The sequence below is a fragment of the Myripristis murdjan genome, chromosome 4, assembly GCF_902150065.1.
Source record: "Myripristis murdjan chromosome 4, fMyrMur1.1, whole genome shotgun sequence".
NCBI classification, from domain to species: Eukaryota; Metazoa; Chordata; class Actinopteri; order Holocentriformes; family Holocentridae; genus Myripristis; species Myripristis murdjan.
The window spans coordinates 33,466,215-33,492,091 of NC_043983.1; the positions used below are offsets into that span (position 1 = coordinate 33,466,215).

The following is a 25,877-nucleotide window of genomic DNA, read 5'->3' on the forward strand; positions in this document are numbered from 1 at the left end:
GAACACAAGTACAGACAAGAAAACAAGAACACAGGAACACAAGTACAGACAAGAACACAAGAACACAAGTACACAAGTACACAAAAACACAAGTACAGACAAGAACACAAGAACACAAGTACACAAGAACACAAGTACAGACAAGAAAACAAGAACACAGGAACACAAGTACAGACAAGAACACAAGAACACAAGTACACAAGTACACAAGAACACAAGTACAGACAAGAACGCCAAATGAGAAACGCCCATTGTCTTTGCCGTGTGTGTTTTCAGTGTTTCTCTATGTTCCTTGTGTTACTTTAGTTTAATATAACTATTTTAATTACTACATCAAAGTAATGTAACTTATTACATTACATTTGATTACTTTTTGATTACTTTTCTGAAAAATGTCTAAATCCAAAAATAATATATTCAGATGTAACCCCTTAGTAACACTAAGTATCACTAAATTTTTGATTTGTAACTGTGACTTAATTACTGTAACTGATTAAAATTACACTTATTTTGTAACTTAATTACATGTAACTCGTTACACGTTTTGGTTTCACTTTCATCAGTCTTATCAACCAGCTGGTTTCCAAAAAGGGCCAAGCTTTTTCTGCTGTAGTGCTGCTGCTTTATCACCCTATAGGAGGCCAGCAAGCACACACACACACACACACACACACACACACACACACACACACCCCGCCCCACTCCTCAGGAGGTTAGGACAGGCCGTTAACAAGGGAGTCAAACCAGGACCTGCGTCGTCTTTTTTAAAATTGTAGTAATGAGCTTTTGTTGGCCATTTGATTTCATTAGATTGTTTATCAGGACACTTATTGGTGGCAGGTGTAACTACCGGTAAGCTAGTTTACACATCAATGGCCACGTATAAAAGAAGGACAAAGAAAAAAAAAAACAAAAAAAACAACCTCTTTGTTACTGCCAAGAACCTGTAAGGAGAGTCTAGATTTAAAGGTTTGCTTCATATAAGCGGAACAGCAGTTTTGTCCTTGAAGCGTTAATGCAAATGGAGAGGCAGAAATCATCAGGGCTGTCTAGGAGGCAGCTTCTTTCAAGTCTGCCCTCCTTTTCTCCTCTCTCTCTCTCTCTCCCTCTCTCTGTGTCTTTCTCTCTCTCTTTCTTTGTGGCTCTCTATGTCTTGGGGACAGATGGTGAGTGTCAGCAGCATGCCAGTCCTCATATCTCACTATGGGCCTCTGCCATGAAGAGAGAGAGAGAGAGAGAGAGATATTTAGACAGATAGAGAGAGAGAGATGTTTTTGCAGGATGTCCGGGTGCGTCTGTTTAATGCAATGCAGGAGGGAGGAGGTAAGAAAAGAGATGATAAATTGCACGGGGAGGGAATGAGAGGAGCAACGAGAGAGAGGGGGGGGGAAACGGGGAGAGACATGCGAGGAGACGGCGAGCAGAAAAAGGGAGGGAGAGGTTTAATGCAATGAAGGAAGGAAGGAAGGAAGGAGGAGAAATGCATGGGGAGATGGAGGCAAAGCAGATGAGGGAAAAGACTAAAAGAGGATGAGAGAGGGAGCGAGATACAGCAAGGGGGGAGGCGGAGGAGGCGTGCAGGCAGAGAGGGAGAGGATGAAAAGAAAGGAGAGAGAGGGAGATGTGCAATGCATCGAAGAGGGACGCCGAGGCAGGAGGAGATAGGAGAGGAGAAACTGCAGGGAGAGAGGGAGGGGAGTAAAGACCGTGAGAGAGAGAGGGAGAGAGAGAGAGAGAGGGAGAGAGGAGAGAGAGGGGAGCACAGAGCGAGAGGATGAGAGGAGAGAGGGAGGGGAGGTGAGGAAGGATTTACTCGCGCTTTCAAGTCGGCCTTATCTGGCATATTCAGCGGGGCCGATTGGCCTGGTTGCCATGGCGACGCAGTGGGCTTGGGGTAGAGAGAGAGCGAGAGAGAGATAGAGAGAGAGAGAGACTAATAATAGAGAGCTGCCTTTTATTATCACGTGCGCAATCCAGAACCATCTCAGGCCATTCGCTTATCACTCAAAAAAAAAAAAAAAGAAAAAAGAAAAAAGAAAAAAGAAATTAAAAACATAACAATGCTGTTTGTGCGCCTTCCGGCTGTGTGCATCGGGGCGTGTGATGTAGCCGCTCAGCATCCAAAGAGAGCGGGAAGATGGCTCACGTCGAGGCAAACGCGCCACGTTAGCGTAGCCCCGCCCCCTTTCAGCGCCCACGTTCACGCAGCGGGCAGCTCAGAGCGCCCCCTTGTGATCTGCAGCAGCACTTTTCACACCTAACCTTTCTTCTCGACAAGCCGCGAGCAAATTTCTCAAGAAAACACACCGCAGACTTATTCATAACGGTCAAATATGCATCAGATTCGTGTCACACCTCCTGATTTTCCTGCTGGTCTCCTGGAGTTTCATTTCTCCTGATTTTTCTCCTGAAATCTGAGGAGTGTGGGGCTGTAAATCATAAATGCATCACTTTGTCCATTCATGCAGCATAACTCTTAAACAGGCATCGCTTTTCTTGCCCCCCTATGGCCAAAAGGGGGCGTGGCACATCACAAAACTCTGACCAGGTCTCTCTTGGGCCACAGAGAACCTGATTAACTTTTTTTTTTTTTTTTTTAAAGTTGCAGAACTTCTCAGCAGATTAGAGTCACGCCGCAGAATTTCTGCGACAAAGTTTGCAGTTTCTCCTGCGACTCGCCCTGTAGCTGCTGACACCACCAGCTGATTTTGCTGCAGACATATTTGAAATATTTTCCTTTGAGAAATAAGGTTCGTGCACTTTTCTTGGGCGAGTCACAAGTCACAAGTCCAGGACTGCCCCCCTGAAGGTCGACAAGTCGAATCATCCGTCAGAAACCCCCGAGTTGCCAATATGACAATAAAAACAGAAGACAAATTCTCTGAAAAATCCACTGGGAATACACTGCAATAGGGAACGGACAAATTTTACCCTTCTGATATCCTTTTTAGAACTGGTAAACATGTAATTAACTGGATTATTTAACCAGAGATTTGCGGAGGACACAAATTTTTCCTTTCCTAGGATCATCATCATCATCATCGTTCAAGTGCCTTTGAGATCTGTGACACGCGCTGCTTCCACTGGTCTCTGTTGTTCATCGCCACACCAAGTTCATGCACAGTCAGTCCTGTATCCCTGCTCAGAAGAACATCTGGAGATGTGAGTGGTCTACGTCCTCTCGATGGGCGGGGCAGTCTCCAGAGCAGAGTATCCGATATGACCTGGTCTTTGGGTCGGTAGCGATGTCCAGCAAAAGCGGAGCCTTCTTTGTGCCACAACAACTGAGATGTGAGGAACGCCGCCATAAACCTGAGCTCTGGTGGGACGGTTCCTCCATGAAAGGTTCTGGACACGCAGGAGAAATCTTGTGTATGTTCCGTTGAGACGATCCCAAAGCTCCTTATTCATTGTCCATGTTTCGGCACCATAGAGAAGGAGGCTTTCCACTGGGGGTGTACAGCCATTGCACTATTCGGGTTCAGATTCGGGCTTTTTTTCGGGCTTTTCCGATTTGGGAAGAAACCGGAAGTGGGCGCACGAGAGACTTCCGCCGAGCTCGCCGGCTAACTTCCGGTTTAGCTCTCGGCTAACTAGAACGGGAATAAAATTATTTAATCGTGCGGCTCTTTTACAATTTCCAAACGTAATCGGACTGAATGGATCAAATTCTGCTGGAGAAACGAATCGTTTCGTGGGGGTTGTGACACTCAAAGAAATGTTTCCACCATTTTATAGCCGCTTCTTTAACCGTTATTGTCTATGAGAAAAATGCTTTTTGGGCCACAGTGCATCACGTGATGCTGCAATTCCACGTTTGGCCACTAGGTAAAATTGGCTTCAATGCGCGGCGCTGTTCCTGGGGGCTTGGGTCTACTGAATAAGTTGTTCAACGGTGACCCTGGAAGTATTAGGCAGTGAGTACTTCCTGTCTAATGTAATGCAATGCATGTAGGGAGTTGCTGTTTCTTAGCATCCAAACATTTTTTTTTTTCTTTAGAAAAAAGCTGAGGAGAAACTTCGGACAGAAAAACTATTCGGGATCAAAGCATTATTTGTGTACTTCCGAATATCGTATTCGGGTTTGGGTACATACCTTCTTTCCACACAGGCTTTGGAAAGGTTGATCTCGGTGGCTCGTGAGACGTCTGACTGCCAGATGTGATGTCGCTTATTGCAAGCTCTCCAGGCCTGTCCCTTCCTTGTCAGGAAGTCCGTTTTGCTGCTGACTACATTTGACCCAAGGCTCTTGAATTCCTCACTTTCTTTGATGTCAGTGCCATCAGTGGAGCGGATGGTTGGATGGTTTGAGTCTTCATTCAGAAGCAGGCATTCTGTCTTCTTGGCATTCAGAATTCCTAGGATGGCGATGGAATGAACTACTCGGGCTCTATTTTAATGATCTAAGCTCCGTGGTGGAGGTGCATTCAGGTGCTGGTTGGTTCTAAAGGCTTGTCCTGAGCCTCTTCATGAATCCTGGCTGTGTTTTGGGCGTAACATGCAGTAAACCAATCAGAGCGCCGTCTCCCGTCCCCTTTAACAGCCAGGTGTGTCACACCTTGGTGGGCTGCTGTTCTAATGGAGGATTTTCCAGGTAAGGAAGGCTTCTCTGCAGAGGAAACGGATCTGCTCGTGCACGAATCGTCGAATTTACTACTTGAGAATTCACAATTGTCTGTTTTGTCCGTTATATGATAGAGCATCATATAACTCAGGTGATCAGATGCAGAAATGATGTCTTCGGAGGTAGGCAATGCATTCAACATGCTCATTTGGTGTCAAGGACACAGCCAGTGTGTGTGTGTGACCGCTTAAATAAAGTCAGAATACATAAATAAATTGCACAGAATAATTAGATTGCACTGGCAATATGGTAATTGGTAATAAGTAATTCATTTACATAGCAGGCAGTCTTTCCATACTTCACGCAGGTGCACAAGGGGGGGAAAAACAGAGTTGACGAATATAAATAATGGAGTAGAAGAGAAGCATGTGTGTGTGTTAGGATGCAACATGTGAATGTTAAATAAGATCATTTAAAGGGAAACCTGCTGGGGAGGGATGTCACACTCAGCCGGGTGAGACAAACAGAGAAACCCAGCACAAGTGACCTGAGACTGTTTCCACGGCTAACCTCGTTAGCACAAAGCCTCCGGGCCGCCGCGACGCATTCATTGACAAAACAATTTGCAGCATTTGAGCAGCTGGAGAGGAAGAGGAGTGAGGTGAGCGAAGAGCACAAGGGCGTGTGCACCAGGCTGAGCGTCATGGAGCGCCGTGGAGCCTCCAGGCCGCACGTCTGCACAGGGACAGTCAGTCACTTTATGAAATGATATTATTGATCCCCAAAGGGAAATTAGGTCACTGCAGCGGCAAGAGGAAAGAAACTCAGCATGGAACAGGAAACACACAGCTAGAACATAAACATCAGCCACAGAAAATATAAAAAAAAAAAAAAAAAAAAATGCCACAGACTATAAATAATTGTGGGATTATGCAACAAGATACCCCTGATATACTGCCAAGGATAGTTCACCCAAACCTGAAAATTTTATTCTTTACTGTTTATAAGTGGAAATCAGGTCGGCTCAGTTTTTGATCTCTGTCAAGTCCCTTCTTAAAACACACTTTACTTGTTTTACTTGAGTTTTAATTTTCTTTTATTGGTTTTATTGTTATTTTTAATACTCTATGCTGCCTTTGTGAAGCACTTTGTAAAGTGGATTTTGAAAAGTGCTGTATAAGTAAAGATTATTATCATTACTATTATTGCTGGATGGCTATAAAGATGAAATAGTGTATCTTGACCTATTATCTTATGCTATACTAGAGGATCAATAATACATCTCATTTTTTAAATAATAAAACTGCCTCTCTCTCCCTGAACTGGTTTCCCATTGGTTGACACATGTAAATGATCCCTCCTTGCATTATGTAGATTGCAAGTGAATGCACATTTTATTTTTTCATTTTATTATTTTTTTTATTTAATTTGTTTTTTCTGTATGTATTTTAATCTTTATATTTTCTTCCTTGTGTATGTTAAGCACTTTGAACTACATTCATTTGTATGATAATGTGCTATATAAATACATTTACAGATCCTCAGACGCCACACAAACGGCTCCATTTATATTCCCATCTCCCATCCTCTCTGCAGCCAGGCTTCATCTTAACAAGTCAGTTCATCTCATATTCAGTGTTAAAATCTTGGTTTTCTTACAGCAAGGTTTGAAAAAAAAAAAAATCTGCCAAAGGGATGAGACTGTGGGGCGTGTGATGTTGAAAAAAGGAGGAATAAGGCAGACCAGCCACTCGGATCGAGAAAATGACACTTCTGGAAACAAGAAGTTGTTTAGTGTTGGAAGCAAGTGGGATTATCTCACCCCACTGGCAGATTTTTTTTTACCTTGTTAGAAGAAAAACAAGATTTTAACACTTGAGATGAGACTGATGAGCATCTCGCAGCGTAGATGCTGACTGGGAGACCTTTTACTTTCAGCCAAACATGGAGGATGATTCACCAGATTCAGGAGCCACATCCCGCAGAATGTGACTATTTTTTATTTTCAGTGTTCTCAGATCTTGCTGGATGACTAAAATAAAACAAAAACAAAAACAAGTCTGAATCCATATCTTACCTGTCGCCAGGTGCCAGCTGTGAACACCACTATGAATGAATGAATGAATGAATGCTTTATTTCAAACATGTGCAACTAACACAAGAACGTAAACTGAAAAAACAAACAAGCAAACAAAGCCCATGAGAATAGTCAAAACAACAATAACAATAGTCAAAACAACAATAATAATATGAACCCAACATGTCCGAAAAGGAGTCGGATGAAGCATAAACTTATTTAAACCTACCCCTTCTCCACTACTCAATTAACTATCGGTCTCCCCAAATATACATATTTACATGTATACATATTTACAAAAAATAGAAAATAAATAACAAAAAATACAAATAAAAAAAAAAAAATACAAAAAAAGAAAATAAATACTGTCTATAATCACTTTCCCATACTAATGAATGTACATGCATCCTGACATTGATATTTTTTATTTTACAGGTAGATTTTTACTACAAAACCACAAGGAACTTTGATCATTCTTTTTATGTAACTGCTTTACCCCAGTTCTGACAGGATCTTAAGAACCAGATCTGAGACTCAGAAAATCCTTAACCCCCTTTGCTTCATATTGAATGACTTTTCCTGAGTTGATGGGAGCAGGTGGGTAAATATGAAATCAACAGGATGATGTTTTCAGTGTCCTGGACTCATTTAGCACAGATGTGTGTTTATGTGGGTCAGTTCGACCTCAAAGGTTTTTTTTAGCTGGATAAAACATTTCTTCAACATTCAGCATTTCATAAAACAATATTAACATTTTACACACATTTGCTTTAGTTGTTTTGGACACTGAGGAACTGGAGCATGACATTTATAATCTGCAAAGAAATTTGTTCTGCTTTAGGGTCCTCACCTGATATAAACACACCTGCAGTAACATAACACACCTGCAGTAACACCTGGAGTAACATGACACACCTGCAGTAACATAACGCACCTGTAGTAACACCTGGAGTAACATAAGACCCCTGTAGTAACATAACACACCTGCAGTAACATAACCACACACCTGTAGTAACACCTGTAGGAACACACCTGCAGTAACATAACACACCTGTAGTAACATAACCACACATGTGTAGTAACATTAGTACACCTGTAGCAGCACCTCTAGTAACATAACACACCTGTAGTAACACCTCTAGTAACATAACACACCTGTAGTAACATAACCACACACCTGTAGTAACATTAGTACACCTGGAGTAACACCTGGAGTAACATAACACACCTGTAGTAACATAACCACACACTTGTAGTAACATTAGTTCACCTGTAGTAGCACCTCTAGTAACATAACACACCTGTAGTAACACCTCTAGTAGCATAACACACCTGTAGTAACACCTCTAGTAACATAACACACCTGGAGTAACATAACCACACACCTGTAGTAACATTAGTACACCTGGAATAACACCTGGAGTAACATAACACCCCTGTAGTAACATAACACACCTGTATTAACATAACCACACACCTGTAGTAACATTAGTTCACCTGTAGTAGCACCTCTAGTAACATAACACACCTGTAGTAACACCTCTAGTAACATAACACACCTGTAGTAACACCTCTAGTAACATAACACACCTGGAGTTACATAACACACCTGTAGTAACATTAGTTCACCTGTAGTAGCACCTCTAGTAACATAACACACCTGGAGTAACATAACACACCTGTAGTAACATAGCCACACACCTGTAGTAAATTAGTACACCTGTAGTAACACCTGTAGTAACATAACACATCTGTAGTAACACCTGTAGTAACATAACACACCTGTAGTAACACCTTTAGTAACATAACACACCTGTAGTAATATAACTACACCTGTAGTAACATAACACACCTGTAGTAACACCTGTAGTAACATAAGACACCTGTATAACATAACACACCTGTAGTAACATAACACACCTGTAGTAACACCTTTAGTAACATAACACACCTGTAGTAACATAACTACACCTGTAGTAACATAACACACCTGTAGTAACACCTGTAGTAACATAACACACCTGTAGTAACACCTTTAGTAACATAACACACCTGTAGTAACACCTTTAGTGACATAACACACCTGTAGTAACATAACACACCTGTAGTAACACCTGTAGTAACATAACACACCTGTAGTAACACACCTGTAGCAGTGTGAGACTCACTGACAGTTCATGTGATATTTGGAAGGGAAAACCATAATTCCCACAAGAACAGAGATTACCTGATGCATAAACCTGGTTAACGTGTTCTTATTAAAATGTTTAAAATGTGTAAAAATGTTCAAATCATTGGAGTCAAACTGACCCCAACCAATAAAAAATGTAAAATGTAAATTTGAATGTAACAGGAGGGTATAGAAAAATACAATTCTAGGTGAAACAACAGCCTAACTGTATTATTATTTTCATCATAAATATTTTTTTTTTTTCTTGAAAATGATCAAACTTGAAGACATTAAATTTGTGCACAAAATATTCGGTGTCAACAACTGCACTCCAAAAACATCTGGCCTTTAAAGAGCCTTATCAGACGGATGCTACCCAGAGCTGCCAGCCAGTTTAATTCAGAGCAACATGGAAGGAGCGGGTGTCATGCTGAGAATCCTAAATGAAAAGCGTCAGTGTGTAAAGTCTCCTGTGCGTGGTGGGAGTGAGAATTGGGGATTTCACGCGAAAGGAGAAATCATGCATCAAAAGCAAAGTTGTTCCAGAGGCTCTGCTGACATCCAGACCTCTCGGTGTGAAGCAGCACTCAGACGGCTCAGTCAATAGTGTCTTGACTTTTCCTGACACAGACCAGCGCCGCTTTGTCCGCCGAGGACAATCGCAAGAGCTCTCACTCTGGAGTTTCTTTAAGGAGGAAGGAGAAAAAAAAGAGTCAGGCGAGAGGGACATTTTCAAAAAGGAAAAAGAAGGAGGAAAGTGTTGCAAGAGCTACAGCTTTGTCCCCATGCTCTCTTATTCTCTCTCTCTCTCTCTCTCTCTCTCTCTCTCTCTCTCTCTCTCTCTCTCTCTCACTGTCTTTGTGTTATTCTCTCTTTCCTACAGCTTTTTCCTCTTTTCCACCATGATAGGAGCAAAGGCACTCTTTCATGTTTGCAGGGTTTCAGAATAGTTTACACTCTCTCTCTCTTTCTCTCTCTCTCTTGCCCTCACTTTCTCTCACACTCTCTAATGCATACACAGTCATCGCTATATAAACATACACACACACACACACACACACTTGCATAAACACTTACGTATGCACATGTGCAAACATGCATATCCGATTTGAGGAGACGCAAGCATACACACCCATTCACAATACATCCATGCACGCACATACACACACACACACTTACACACAAATTCACAGTAAATTAACACAAACACACACACATGCAAAAATGCATATGCGCAGACACACACGCGCACACACACCTGCTCATGGGAGATAAGTGTTGAGGCTGCGAACAGAGCCAGAGTCTTCTGAGCCTGTAAAGTCTAAAGCTGCAGAGCTGCTTCCAGCCACACAGCTGCTAACTGCATCCATCCCTCCGTCCATCCATCCATCCATCCATCCATCCACTTATCCAACCCTGCTCTCGCCTTCACCCTCACTCCATGGTTCCCCGGCAAATGTCAAAATGTCAGAGCCCTGGAGGCACAATGAGAAGAAAAAATATTTATATCAAACCCACAATTTACTAATTTGTGCACACGAGGTAAATGTGAGCTTACGGCGGCTTTATACTTGGAAAGATACAAGATAAAAAAAATAAGGGAAGCACCAATGAACAGGTCAGAAAACACCTGCCACTATAATCAATAGGAAATGCATTTTTTATTTTTTTTTTTATTTTTTTTTTTTTTTTTACAGCTATAGGCAACTCTCTCCAATACACACTCCCTGAACAGATTTTCAAAGACACAAAAAAATTGTCCTTCAGGAGTTCAATATGGACAGACGAATGCGACTTTACAGGGCAGTTGGTAAATCAAACTTTTATATTTATTTAATACCTGCACACTGTAAAGCCAGTCGGTTGCACGACACAATATAGAAAAATAAGTAAAATTCTGTCCCAGTGGTTGTGTATTGTGCTGTTAGAGCTGGGTGACGTTGGTGACCCCCGCTCTAGCAGCGCAATGAACAACAATTTTGCTTTCCACACCTGCTGTTCAAACCAAACACACACACCCATGAACTCAGCTTTATTACTGAGGCTGTAGGTTGCAGAGGTCTTGTACTGGACTGCATTATACTGAGAGGTGTTTCCATTTTTTTGTCCCTCACTATTGATATACACGAGGAGGGACAGAATATCGGAAACAGCTCTCAATAAAATGCAGTCCATTAACAGACAAAAGTCATAATGCAAAAAACAACAAAAAACAAACAAACAAAAAAAAACAGTGCAGGTCAGAGCCGGAGAAAACAAACAAGCCGAGCGGCGGCACCAGATCAGACGACAAAAACCAGTAAACCTCCAGCACAGGCTGAGGGTTGACGCCGGTTCGAGGACACTGTAGGTGTTCAGCGGGTTTGAGGTGTGTTTTCTCTCAGGAGGTGGGCGTGTCAGAGAACACACACACGTCTCCAGAGACACACACAGCATACACACTTTTCTTCGTTTCCTCGCAGGGTTGGAGTGACGGCTGTGACTCTTACCAAGCCTTTGACGAATCCTCGGTTTGTTTCGTGTTTTTTGTTATTCCCTAATTGAATCTGTGGATATATTTATGTTGAAACTTGACTTTATGTCGAGTCTCACCTGGTTATTTCGTGGTTTATCGTTCAGTTCATGTGTTGGAAATCTACAGCCGCATCCTGAGGTTTTGCTTCTCTGTGGTCGTCCGTCCTCTCGGCTTTTGTCCTTCCTAAATTCTTCAAAGTCTGCGGCAGGCCTTACAATTACTTTTACTATCATTTACATAGTGCTAATAAATACTTAGCCATTTTTTTAATCATTTTTGAAGCTAAAAAAAAAAAGCAGAAACTGGCCTCCTCGGTTGTTTTGCAGACACTGACACAGAACCACGCTCAGCTAATACGTTGTATATTATATTTACCTGCAAACTTCACCAGCGCTCTGACTGAGGGTAAGGACATAGTTTTTTCTGAACTATCCCTTTACCAATGATGATGTTACTTGATTGATAGAAACACGTTTAATTAGCATTTGATTATTTCACCATTTTGGCAGAATTTGCCCGTCAGTCAGGTGGAAACTACTGTCTCTGCGTCTCTCTCTTGCCATGTAAAATCACAGATTCACCTCTTTCCCCCCCTCCTCTCTCCCTCCTCTCTCCCTCCTCTCTCTCTCCTAAATGGACCTTTCAGGGGAAGAATTACTCTATTACAGTTAGAGATCCATTTTTCAGCATTAATGACGATTTTCAGCATTTGAGACTATCTCATCGTTCTCGTTATACAATAGCATAATATATTTCCTAATTCCACCATTAAAATAAGATATTCTTGTTATTTTCCATTCCTCCCATCGCTCAGCGTTTTAACACGCCGTCTAAAAAGGATGGAAATGAGGAGAATTGCTCTCAGTGTTACTTACTGCTAACGTTTCGTTAATTCATGTGAACTGCAGCTCTGGGCCGCGGCCTGCGTTCAGCCGGGATTGTTCTCTTCATTCATTCTCGCTTTGTCTGTCTTGGAGAGTGTGTGTGTGTGTGTGTGTGTGTGTGTGTGTGTGTGTGTGTTACAAGCAATGAGACAGCGATAAATTAAATGGTAAATTATGATACAGACATTTTTTGGATTGAAGCTCCTAACTGCCTGTCTGTTTATTCTGATCTTCAAAATAAAAGATCTGCAAAATTATTATTCAGTGCTTCTCCCACATTTGTTATTCTTCTGTAATAGCAACTACTATTACTCCTAATAATAATAATAATACTAATGATAATGATAATAATAATGAAAGACAACCATTGTAGTGCTGAGCAGCTCTACATCAAATATAATTTGATAAACGATGATGACAGAATTATGTTTACCTCTGAGTCACAAATCTCTAACAGTGGCACTGAGTCGACCTGTTAGGATGCAAGCAATTTTAAAAAAATTTGACAAAGTGTAAATGATATAATCCCAGTGGAGTGCCGCTGAACGAGCCGTCTCATTTGTGATTACAGCGGAAGAATAAAATGTCGTTCATATCACGATTCGGTTTTCTGCCCCGCGATTCGTACGGACACGTTTTTGGAAAGCCTCGGTCAAACTGCATCATTTCCATCATAACAAACCCACTGCAAAAAAACCCAGAAAAACAAGATATGATCCAGACAATTTCACCAAGCACGAAATAAGAACCAATCAGGAGGCAGGATGAGACAAACTGAGCGATATTTGAGCGAACAGCGACGACGGTCAGTCCAGACAAAAACGCCGAAAAACTAATGGCTTCTATTGATTTTTTGGAGTTGGCTGTTAGCATCACAAGTCACTTCTCTCAATCAGAGTTTACTCAATTTTTACCAAAAAAAAAAAAAAAAAAAAATCTTCTAGTATGATGAGATAATCCAATTTTGCTTCTAATGCAGTTTCAGGATTTTTTTTTTCTGGGAATAAGTCAAAATATGTTGAAATAAGGCAGAATGAGGCAGAGCAGCCACATTGAGACCAAGAAAATGACGAAAACTCTGGACATAAGCTGAGCCGGCAAATTAGCATTGGAAAGAGCTGGGATTATCTCATCCCATTGGAAGATTTTAGTATTATTATTATTTTTTAGCTTGTTTGATGTATTGAACAGTGTGCAGGACCAGAGGCGATATTTACCCGGAGCGGTCAGAGTCTTCAAACATACTGGTATTCCTTTAAAGTTAGAAAATATCGACACAAAACACAAGACGGGCAGCTTCATCAGGATCAGCCTTGAAAAATCCATAAGCATGGGCGCGAATGTTTAAATGTGTTTTCACTGTCTGGGAGGAATTTACCAATATCCTGCGATAATTCCCATAATTCGGTTTAAATCAGGAAATCAGTTTTGAGTCACGGCTCATTTGCCGGCTAATAACCTGAGTGCCGCCGAAGTCAAAGAAGTCATTTTAAAAGCCCAACCAGAAGCCGATCAGCGTCGGAAACAAGTGGGATTATCTCATCCCACAGGTAGATTTTTTACCTTGTTTGAAGAAAAACAAGATTTGAACACTGAGGATGAGACTGAAAGACGGATGTGTTTATTACGTTGGAAAGGAGGATACTGAAACACGCTGAAAATGGTTTTGGTTTTGGCTGGGCCTGATTTCATTCGTATTTTTTTTCACCGTGTTTGAGGAAAAACAAGGTTTAAACACTGAAGATGAGATTGTGTTTTAGTGAATGGAAGGTATTGATTGAGATCTTTATTTCGAACATAAACAGCAGTAAAATAAAAAAAATAAATAAATAAAAAAAAAAAAATCAATACTAAATAAAGATAAATAAGGTCCAAAAAAATAAAGTAAGATAAAAAATAAAATAAAATAAGATGCATCTATCATCATTAACATGCTCGAAAAGGAGTAGGAAGAAGTAAAAACTTATTTAATCCTACCCCCTAATCTCTATTTCATTATAATGTCTATTTCATTATAATCAGTCAGAAAATAATTTGTTCATTTGTAATTTCTGTACAAAAAACACAAAATGGATTAAATAAAAAATAAAATAAAAATATATAGCTACTGTATACATATACATCCACACATACATCCACATATATATACATATACACATATATACATACACACACATACACAATAGCCTATGTACATACACACAACCTCATGTCTCCTCTTCCCTGTATGTTGCAAAAATCATTTGTTTATATTTGTTTTTAAACCGGTGGATGGTTGGACGTCGCTTCAGGTCCACACTCAGTCTGTTCCACAGACTTACTCCATTATTATTTGTTATGCAGAATTTTTTCACTGTAGTTCGACATGTCTGGATCTTAAAAATTTAATGGCTCCCTTAGATCGTACCTTCCTTCTCTTTCATGACACAGTTTCTGTAAGTGACTCGGTAATAAATTGTTCCTGGCTTTGTATAGAAGTTGTGCTGTTTGTAATTCTACAGTGTCATACAATTTTGTTATTTTAGACTCGATGAATAATGGATTGGTGTGTTCAAGATAACCGGCATGATGAATGATTCTGATGGCTCTTTTTTTGCAGTATGATTTTTTTTATTATTTTTTATTGATATTTACTGAATTTTAATTTTTAATATGGATTATCTTCTCTCTAGTGTTTCCTCACTTCGAAGTGGCGAGTGTAGGATAGCGTTTCCTCAGTGTTTTTTAATTTCTTAGTGTTTTTAAATTTGTGTGTGTGCGTGTGTGTGTGTGTGTGTGTGTGTGTGTGTGTGTATTTATGTGTGGGAGAAGGGGGGGATATATCCTGTGTCTATTGTTTGTTGTATTGTTTTTATGTGTTGCATTGTTTTTATGTGTTTTTATGTGAAGCACTTTGGGCTGCTCCTTTGGCATGAAAAGTGCTCTATAAATAAAGTTTGATTGATTGATTGATTGATGAATAGTGGCTCTAATGAACTTGCATATGTATCGCCCCCCACCTCTGTGCAGGACTTTAAGTAAGGTGAGACCAGTGAGCAGACAGAGTGTGTGTATCGGCCGCAGATCAGACACGTCGGTCTGAGAGAAGCTCAGATGTGTGTGTGGTTGGGCCGGAGGGGGTGGACCCATCCCGAGGTTGTTCAGCGGTGTGTTGCGTTCACACATCGTCCATTCTGTTTGCTTCGGCGGGGCAGACGGAGGAGGGCATCAATGTTTCAGCAGAGCCGTGCTGGCGGCCCTCGGGCGGCGCCGCGGGACGCCGCGGGCCTCGCGCGTGTGTTTGCTGAAGCTGAAACTCCAGAGAAAACCGGTTTCACCCCAGCGCCTGCTCACTGGGAAGGTGCTCCACCGCGGATACCATGTGAATAATCCACACGTGGGAATAAAACAGCTCAGACAGGGAGCAGTCAAGTCGGGATGTTACAGCTAAGTCCCTGCCGCTAATTAAAGTCTTCTGCTTGTCTTCACTCTCAACTCGGTAAACGCTATCCGAGATCCGAGAGGGACTCCACGGCGTTTTGAAGGCTCCTGGTAATTAAACCTAATTGCTAAGCTCCTGCTTCAGCGTTCCTCCCTTTCATGAGCCCGTCTCAACAAAGAGTTTTATGCGAGGCGGAAAACAGAGCGGAGAGAAGTGAGAAGTGAGAGAAATTCTTTCTGAAAGCGGCTCGTAGCTGAGCGCTCGAGCGTTTGCTTGCCAGTGCAAACACACCGCATCTCCTGTGTGCCGCGTGTGAGAGGTTTTGGCTCGAAGCCCGTAAAAAAACAAACGCTTCTCATATCTGCAGGAAGTACTCAGCAGACATCATGTGAGAGAGGTTTTTTTTTTTTTTTTCCACCTGAAAACAAAACGCACTCATAAAGACCAGGGACGGCGCTGTGGATTGGCCTGCGTCCATCTGTCAAGTCGATTTCTGAGTCTCTGCTCCTGTTATGGATGAAACTTGGGGGAAAGATGGATTTTGACTCTGGGATCTGGCATCATGATTATAAAACCCTCGCACAGCGCCACCACCAGGCCAACAGGGCCCAAGGCTTCATGCTCATTTGACCTCAGAGGTCAGACATAGTATTTACTGCAAACCTTTTGAATGTGTTCTGGTCTAAAAAGCAAAAATCCATGTTTTTTTTTTTAATCTACACACATTTATCTCTTAAATACGACTGGATCCAATGAATTCTGCCGCCACTATCCACCCCAAATTATAAGGTCACTCCTGTTTCAACATTAAGATGTCAGCAATTTGAGTTTTTTTTTGGCATTTCTGCCTTATTTAACAGTTATAGTGGAGAGAGAGAGACATGCAGCGAGGGATTCGAACCCACGCCCCCCTGTGGTTGGTAAGAGGCACGCGCTCTACCAGATGAGCTACTCATTAGACAAATTGCGTTCAGGTTAGGAAAAAAAAATGTGTGGTAGGTTTTCCTTTATTTCATATGCAAACGTACAAATGTCAGTAAATATTTTGAAGGAATTTGGAAAACCCCATTTCTTTGTTTGATCATAGCTTTGTCTTGGAAATGCTGACCAATCAGAGACGAATGATGACACGACTTGTGAGGACTAAATCTCAAAATTTGATGAACCTGTACAGTCTTCATAAAATGAAACTGATTGGTCCACCACAGCGCCACCAACAGGCCACAGAAACCCCAAGCTTCAACCAGCGATGTCTCAGATACTGCACAGCACACACACACACATACACACACAAATAATTATGTGTATATATTCATATATATGAATGTATATATATGTGTATTAATAACTGATTATGTATAACTCCAAGATAAGGATGAAAAATATTAGGATGATTATGATTAGATTAATGTGACAGTAAATACTTGATGTAATTTCTGGCCATGGTTTATAACAAGTTATTTGCATATAAAGATAAATATGATTGGTAATTAGGATATAATAGCAGAACTAGTCCAAATAAATAATGAATTAAAGTATGCTTCAGGTGGAAAAGGATAATAATATGTAATTAACTTATGGACGAGGGGTGGGACTAGATAAGTTTTACTTCTTCCCACTCCCTTCCGGATAGGTACAATTAAATCATTATGTGTTGTTTTCATTTTTATGCTTATTTATTTTATGCCTGTCCATTACTGTGTGATTACTTTTCTTTTCTTTTCTTTTTTTTGTTTGTTTATTTGTTTTACTTACTCGGAATAAAGAACTACTACTACTACTACTACTAATAATAATAATAAAATAGGATAGGATAAAGTAAAATTACACCCATGGCAACTCGCAGCGATTGTGAAAGATTTCTTTAGGATTCTGTTTAATGAACGCTCGTCCTGCTGGAAAGTGCAACATGAACCGGGAATCCACGGCTTCCCGCTCCTCAGCAACTTTTTTTTGAACGCCTCGAAAACATCGCTTGGAAAAAACGGTTCCATCCATCATCGGTTGTGAAGTCGCTTTATCGAGCTCCTTGTGTTTGTTTGCGATCAATGCTGCCTAATTAGTGCTTCCCTGCGAGCTACACTCACACATCACAAGGATGTAAACGTGATGAGAGGCGATACCAAAGTGGAGAGAAATAAATGATGATTGCACGCCGGCTCGTGGATGTAATCGAAGTCTCTCGCGCCGCCGGCAGTCCGACCAAACACATTGTTCACACACTTTGACTTCACTCCGCAACGTCCAAATGTGCCTCTCTTCATGTTACATTACATAACATCCCTGAAAAATCGCCTTATTATTGATCTAAATGATGTGTTTGAGCTGAGCGAGAGACATCCAACCACCAGGAATAAGCAGAAACAGCTCTCTGAAGCGACGTGAAGAAAACTCGGGATCAAAACACTGATTCTGTGAAAGGCAGGTAAAGTGCATAAATGCTTGACTCAAACCTGGCAACAATACATGGAATAATCCACGCAGGCTGTGTGTGATGGCCAAACACACACGGGCAAACAGCCGACTGACACTTTACGCTGGATTTCATCTCGTTGCTTCCCTTTGCGACCATCAGGGTGCTGAAATTTTGGAAACGAGGCCATTCGGCGAACGCTCGATGCAGCTGTGGTTCCAGCGTGGCCGTGGCGTTCCCGGCGCCTCGTGCCTCCCGTCTGTCCACGAAAAATGAGCGATGCAAAAAGGAGAGAGGCTTGGTGATTTGTGAGAAGCAGGCGGCGCTGATGTAAATCAGTCTGGCACCTGATGAATGTGTTCTGGGCGGCTGCTAATGGGAAACCCATGAGGATCCTGAGGAAAACACTGAAACCGATGCTGTGAATGAATCCATCAGTAAAGAAGAAAGAACCCAAGAGCTTAAGTTTCTTTAGTTCTTAAGGTTTTTTTGTTTTTTTTTAGCCAATATTTAACCAGGAATGTCTCCCTCATATTAAAGGACCACCCCAGTGTGTGTTTCATGTAAGATCTACAAAGTTTATATACTTCATCCTTTATATGTTAGAAGTCTGATATCTCATTTCTCCTCCCTTTTCTCCAGCTGTTGGTTCCCATTCATTCCACTACGATATGAAAATGAACTTTCAGAGACTTCAGACTTTCTTCACACCAGTAGCCTACTCCATCACTGGGATAAAATCGTGCGCTGGAATTTGTCTCTCCACCAGGAAAATTAGTCCCAGTGGGGAAATGTTTGCTTTCTGGAATTTCTTTTTTTTTTCCTTTTTTTTTTTTTTTTTGGACCTGATGCTCTGCCTTTGCTTTTTATTCCTTGTATGCCCTGTAAAGCACTTTATCTGTGAAAAGTGCTATATAAATAAATTACTTACTTACTTATTTACTTACTTACTTTCCACAGACATTTATCAGCTGTGTGGTTTCTGAATGTTGAGGACTTTGCCAGCTGCAGAAACAGAATTATGAGGCGGCTGCTTCAACAAAAATTTACATTTTAAAAATCAAGAGATTTTGATTAAATGTTGTGAAATCTTTTGTACCCCTATGATAAAGGGGTTTACTCTAGAGGAAAGTTACCAAGTCAGGGGAGGTGTATGTGTGTGTGTGTGTGTGTGTGTGTGTGTTGGGTGTATTCCAAGGGGGAAAAAAATTGAGATTAAAGTCAAAAATTGTATGTCGTGTATGTTGACTAACAGGTTAGCCAGCGTTTCCTGAAGTTAACCACGACCTTTTCCTAACCCTAACCAAGTCAAAAGTGGCTAAAGCTAACGCTAGCTCATGTCAGTCTCACGAAACAAATACAAAATTTGCGTCACTAGACATGAAAAAATAGAAGATTCGTACGTACACGAATCAATTGACGTCACTATTTCATGACCTGCTGTGATCATGTCGTGATGTTTTTATTTTTTATTTTTAAAAGCTCATTTATTGAAGTATTTTGTTTATGTATTTAATGTTTTTACTGTCAGTTGGTATTTAATTTTATCCCAAGTATTTATTATTATTAACTCGGCTATTTATTGGTATTTTCTAGACCGTTTTTCTTTCAACAGTTTACTATCTACTGATTTTTTCCCCACTGTTTATAGTTTTATTGACTGATTGATCTTGTTTCTTTTATCTTCACTTTTTGTGTAAAGCGCTGTGTTGCATTTTCTTTGTATGAAAAGGGCTATACAAATACAGTCTGATTGATAAACTGATTGATGTGATGTGATGTGATGTTATTTAATGTGATGTGAGCAGAGCAGATCTCCCTGCAGAGCTGCTGTTAAACGTGGGATCGCGGCTCCAGGTGCAGAGATCGTGGCCTGAATGAAGTCTCGACTCTGCACACGCTCCGTCTTTCAAGGTCGCTGTAATTAAATACGCAGATAAACGTGGCGCTCATGTGATCAAATCTTTTTCATCATTTATTCTTTTATTCTGTGAACCCGGTGAAAGGATTTCACTTCTGCCCGAACTGTGAAAAGTACCAAGGTGATCCATGCGGGTGTTTCATGTGCTTCACAGCTGAGGCTGTCGCTTTATGAACCTCAAAAGTGACAGTGACTGAGTTATGCACTTTAAATAATATGCAACGTAATGCTTGCTAGTGCATTCCTTTATTTCTTTAAAAAAAAAAAAATAGAAAGATGATTCTCTTCTAAATATATATATATATATATTAAAAAAATTAACAATAAAATAATTAAAAATAAAAATAAATAAAATTTAAGAAAAATCCATGTAACAGCAAAATAAAAATAAAAAGTATATAAGTAAATAAAAACTAAATAAATAAAAAATGTAAAAGTGAACAACAAAAACAACATAAAAAAATCTATATTTTAAAATATATATATTAAAATATGAAAGATAAAGATATGAAGGTAAATACATAAAATTTTTGAAATTTTAAAATTGCTATTGCAAACTGCATTTTCCAACCCAAAAAAACAAAAGAGTTCTTCATAGGATGAAGTAGTGATTTAATGTACATTAAATATTTTTCATTATTTTTCAAGGAAATAAAGGGAATTTATTTCAGTTTCAGAGGGGTAACGGCTGAATGGCTCCTAAAACTTTAAGAGCTGAGGAAATGGGAAATTCCTATTTTTCTGTCTTTTCCTTTCTTTTTCTTTTATTTTCTTTTTCTTTTTCTTTCTTTCTTTCTTTCTTTTTCTTTTTTTTTTTTTTTTTTTAACAGATTTTAGCTAAAAGACATCATGTCAGTGAATGTATGGGCTCCGATTGTCCTGTCAGCCTGTGTTGTCTTTTTGTAGTGAAGAGTGTATTGTGGTGTGTCCTGTTGTGTGTATCCTGTGTGTATTGTTGTGTGCATTGTGGTGTGTATTGTTGTGTGTCCTGCAGGCCGGAGCCGGCGGTGGAGCCGAGGCTCCTGGGAGCAGCAGCAGCAGACTTACAATAAATCAATACGGGTTTTTGAAGGCCAGGACTTATACTTTTGGATTTAAGGCTGTTTTTTTCTTTCTTTCTTTTTTTTTTTTTTTTTTTGGACGCCGCTGTGCTTTCACTGCCAAGGAGGCTCCTCATCTCTGTCAGTTTGTTTGCTTATTGGTCAGCAGCATATTTCAAAAACTTATGAACAGACTTCCTTGAATGTTTCGCCGGATCGATTGGCACCGGGCCGCAGAACCATTGATTACATTTTGGTGGTGATCCAGATTTAGGATTTGGGGATTTTTACATGCAACTGTGAGTCCAACACAAGAGGCAGATGTTTGATTCTGAGTCCCGAGGGGAAGTTTGCAGAGTCCAAAAAAATCAATTTGCTACAACTTAAATTCAAGTGGAGGGACTGAAGAGAGACGGAGGAGGACGAAGTGAGCTTGGCTTTTATTTTGCTGCGTTTGGTCTGTTTTATTTTAAAAGTTGCACTATGTGCTGTGAATTACATTAAATTCATTATCAAACCTTTATCTAGACATGAGCATGTCAGATATGAATATCTCAAAAGGCAACAATATGGACGATACCAAATTTAGGGTTTGGGTTAGTATCTGCATTTTCTACGTCCATTTTGTGTTATTATACTGTTTTTGTAGAATGCTCAGTTTTCACTGTTGCTGCACTTAAAATCTCAAAGTGTCAACCCATAATCGTATCATATATTGTATCACGGCCGAGATATTTTTTTTAATTTTTTTTAATGTTTTTATTGAGCATTTGCCACAATATCATATACTCACAACAAAATACCTCACATTTATGATGCAATATACCCATTTTTTCCCCCATTTTCATGGATTTTTTTTTTTTTTTTTTTATACCAGGCTCTCTTTTAGCAGTGATGGCAGTGACACTGTGTTGTTTTCCTCTCCGGCTGTGGCGCGGCGGCGGCTCTGTGCTGCGAGGCTGCAGGGTTTCGCTCTGAAAGGAGGCATCAGTTTGAAATCCCGGCTCTCAGCGGCTTCATTTAGGTCGTGGATTCCCTCTGATTCCTCTGATTTTCAGACGGCAGGTTGACTGACTTCACCAACTGAGCGCCGCTGTGGTGCTCAGCCTTTGGATTAGGGTCAGACTGATATCTTCTGAAGACTGAAGCTGCCAGTAGATGGTATTTTTTCCACCAATAGTCAATATCTTTAGTCTATAGTTTCCCCTTGAGTTTTTATTCTTGATGGGAAAGCCAGTACAAGTTATTTAAGAGATTACATCAACCTACAGAAGCACGGGAAGCCTCTTAAAACAAAAACAAAACCAAAGCCAGACTTTTTTTCCCTGACTGATCAGATAATTAAAATTGGGGAGAAAGATTTGTCATGAAGCCATGAAGCCTCGCTGTGTTTAGGAAGCAGACTGTACCGCTGTCACTGTCAGGGATCAAAAAAAAAAAAAAAAAAAAAAGTATTTCTAACTCTTTCTGCCAGAGAGGAGCGGTGTCAGGCCGCAGGAAGATCTTAGTGTCGTGTCGAATCTTTTGAACGGCTCTTTGGTCTGAGCCGAGTCGCTCTTTTTCATTTGAGCCGCCTGGCGACCTCATTATGGATCCCAGCAGAGTTCTGGGCGGAACGCGACCCTCATGCTGAACTCCGGCGCTCCGGCCGGGCGAGGGACGTTTTCTGATGTCGAGTCAAGTCTCTTAATCAAACACAGAAATGGACACAAAGACTTTTCTGAGCAGCAGGATCTGTGTTGGGATCCAAAAGGCCACCAGAGTCATTTTTAGGATAATAACAATATTATTAATAATGATTATATACATTACTCCATCTCTAATTATACTTTGCATTGTGATGATGGTGCATGGTGATTTCAGATGGTTCCTAAGCATAGTTACCTTGTAGTTAAAGAAAATAGATCATTAAGGAGAGAAAGAAGGACAATAAAACAATCTCTGTACAGGAATGAGCGTCTGAGCTCATATCAAACTTCAAATAAATAAATAAAGGAATAAAAGAGTATAACTGCCTGTGGCTTCAAAAATCTAAGAATAGAACCATATGAACAAATTTCAAATAGATAAATAAAAGAATAAAAGAGTGTAACTGCCGAACAAACTTGTACAAATTAAATAAATAGCTAAAAATGAAAATAATCACTGCAGAAAAAAGAAAAGCTCGTTAATAGATGCAGCACCTTCGGCTGTATTTTGCAGGTAACATCGTCTTTTGGACTCTGCTGCTGTTTTGCATCTTTTCCTTGACTTGAGTTGCACTGTGTCGGATATCACTGGCACAGGCTGCAGTACTCCCTGACCAGGACTCTCTGGAAGAAGAGATCTAGTGTCTCAATGGGATCTCCCTGGCTAAATAAATAATAATATGAGGAATAATATTACTGAACATACTGATCATAAAAACATAGACAGTAGAACAAAACAGTAGAAACTTTACTGTGAAACACCCGCAGGATATTCAAAACTAGTCTCTGGCAACACGCTGCCTCTTTGTGGTCGACCGGTCAGTGTTTCTTTTAGCAAGCAAAGCGTAGAAATTCTCCATTTTTCCCGTCCACACGGCAGTGTAAGACCACTGAATTAAAATTTATCCAGGAGTCCTGCCGTCGCCGTAGATGATCTGCTCGGGAGCTTTCACTCCGTCTCCTTCCTTCTTACCTGGAGAATCCTCCATTAGAACAGCAGCCCACCAAGGTGTGACACACCTGGCTGTTAGAGGGGACGGGAGACGTGGCGTGGGCATGGAGGTTGCAGCAGCCGCAGTGTGCAGTGCAGGAGAAGAAACGAGAAGAAGAGGAGACCAAAAAGAATCTTCTCAGTGCCCCGGAGCTCGAGCAGGACTGTGATTTTGAGTCTGACGAAGTGCCGGCTGCCTGCATGGCTGTGGCTGAGCGACAGACACGCTGCGAGGAGCTGAAGCAGACTGCAGTTGTCATTGATACTGAGGGCAATATCAAAAACGTACGGATTGAAGAGGCGGGATCAGCGGACGTGGCCTCTCCATCAAATGCACAGTTTGTCAAAGCACGAGGACTTTGAACGGGCATGAATTGACTTTAAATTGTGATTGTTGCGCGGAACAGTTTTATGATTGGTTTACTGCATGTTACGCCCAAAACACAGCTATGATTAATGAAGAGACTCAAGCACAAGCCTTTTGAACCAGGCACCTGGCACAACAACGCTTCTTTTCTGTCATTAAAATAGCAAAAGTGGACTTGGACACGCCCTGAATGCACCTCCGCCACGCTCTGCAGACCGGGAGCTCAGATCGTTCAAATAGTGGCCATCGACTTTTAAGGGCATATTAGAAAATACACATTTCCAGTAATGTTAACCACAGCTTTTCTTTTTAAAAGGCGTGTAAGGTAAATTGTTTGTACCTGACAAGTTTCGGCTGCAGCCTTCATCAGAGGTGTCACGTGATGTTGGCGTGACGTCAAAAAGGCTGCAGCTGCTGCAATTGACCTTACAGGCCTTTTAAAAAGAAAAGCTGTGGTTAACATTCATTTGTAGGCCAAATGAACCTTTTTAATACACATTTCCAGTGTTGGAGTACGCTGTGTTGGTAATAAGAAGACACATGTTCCAATTTACCTGGCTCGGTGTGGACACGTTTACCCTCCGCCACATCGGCCTGTTTATCTCTGTCTCGTGCGCGCCGCCGCACGGACGCCCCGCGGCTCGACCATGCAAACGAAGCGAGTTCATCAAGACCTCGTTAAGGCGCGAACATGCCTCCTCTACAGGCTGCCAGCGTCTCTGTGCAGCCAGGCGTTGTGTTTGACGAGGAGAGAAGGGAAGGGAAGGCAGGAGGAGGAAGAGGAGGTGTGAGGAGGAGGAGGAGGAGGAGGAGGAAGAGCATGGTGTGAATATAAAACTGGCAGAAAGTCTTCCTCTCTCTCTCTCTCTCTGCGGCGGGAGAAGACAGCTCCAAGACGTCGTGGCAACTCTCCATAGGATGTGTGTTATTCAAAGCTTCAGTCAGCTGTGAGCGCGGCAGAGGGCTGCTGGAGGTGGAAGCCGGCTGCTTATCAGAGTGTGTCTGCCTGTGGAGGAGCGGACGGACGCAGCTCTCCTGTGTGAGCGCGCTGCTGTGGAGGCTGTCCTCTGGATATACGCACCGCAAACATGCACGACGCGCGGGTTTGAGCCTGTATAAATACATGAGCATGTGCAAGTGTGTGTGTGTGTGTGTTTGTACAGTTACATCATTCCCCTTGGCTGAACCTGATGCATCAAACGCTGCGGCTGCCGTGGAATGATAATCCTGTTTGGCAGAGAAAAAAAAAAAAACATCAGATGACCGGGAACAAACTGAGAGGAGGAGAAGGGGGGAGGGAGGAAAAAAAAAACAAAACAAAGGAAGAAAGGAAGAAAGAAAGAAAGAAGTGGAAGAGCGGAAGAGGCAGCTCTCGCTCACAGAATTAATTTTTTAGGCGAAACCGAAGCGGACAGAGCTTTCGCGGCGAAGGCCAGAAGTTGTGGAACGGCCCGCCTTGGAAAATCAGTCGAGCCGAGTGTTTCGCCGCTTTTACGTCCCAAACCTGCTTTGAACTCGCCTTTTCCTTCCATCTCGATCATAAAGTTTCATCTGTATCAGACACGAAACAGGTTTCTTCTTACCTTACATGTTTCGGCGGTAAGCTTCCGCCTTCATCAGAGGTGTCACTAGGTGATGTGTGACGTGTCTTTATCAGCTGATGTTACGCTTAGAGGCGTGGCCTACCTGTCAAATTGGACAGGTCGGCCACGCCTCTTGCCGTCACTCCGCTGCTTGAGTACGCTGTCCCAGGTTGTGGAAAGCATGTAGGCCCCCTCGTCCTGGTTCATTGTTGTTTGCGCTCGTTTTCTGATCTCCACCGCCTC

The 25,877-nt window shown here is 41.3% G+C and overlaps 1 long non-coding RNA gene across 1 annotated transcript; it reads left to right on the forward strand.

The window, feature by feature from the left end:
- The first annotated feature begins 293 nt into the window (after nucleotides 1–293).
- LOC115357460 (uncharacterized) lies at nucleotides 294–10,914 on the forward strand. Its single transcript, XR_003928113.1, has 3 exons — nucleotides 294–305; nucleotides 2,343–2,348; nucleotides 10,842–10,914. It is a non-coding gene; the product is annotated as an uncharacterized LOC115357460 (long non-coding RNA).
- Nucleotides 10,915–25,877: the final 14,963 nt, after the last annotated feature.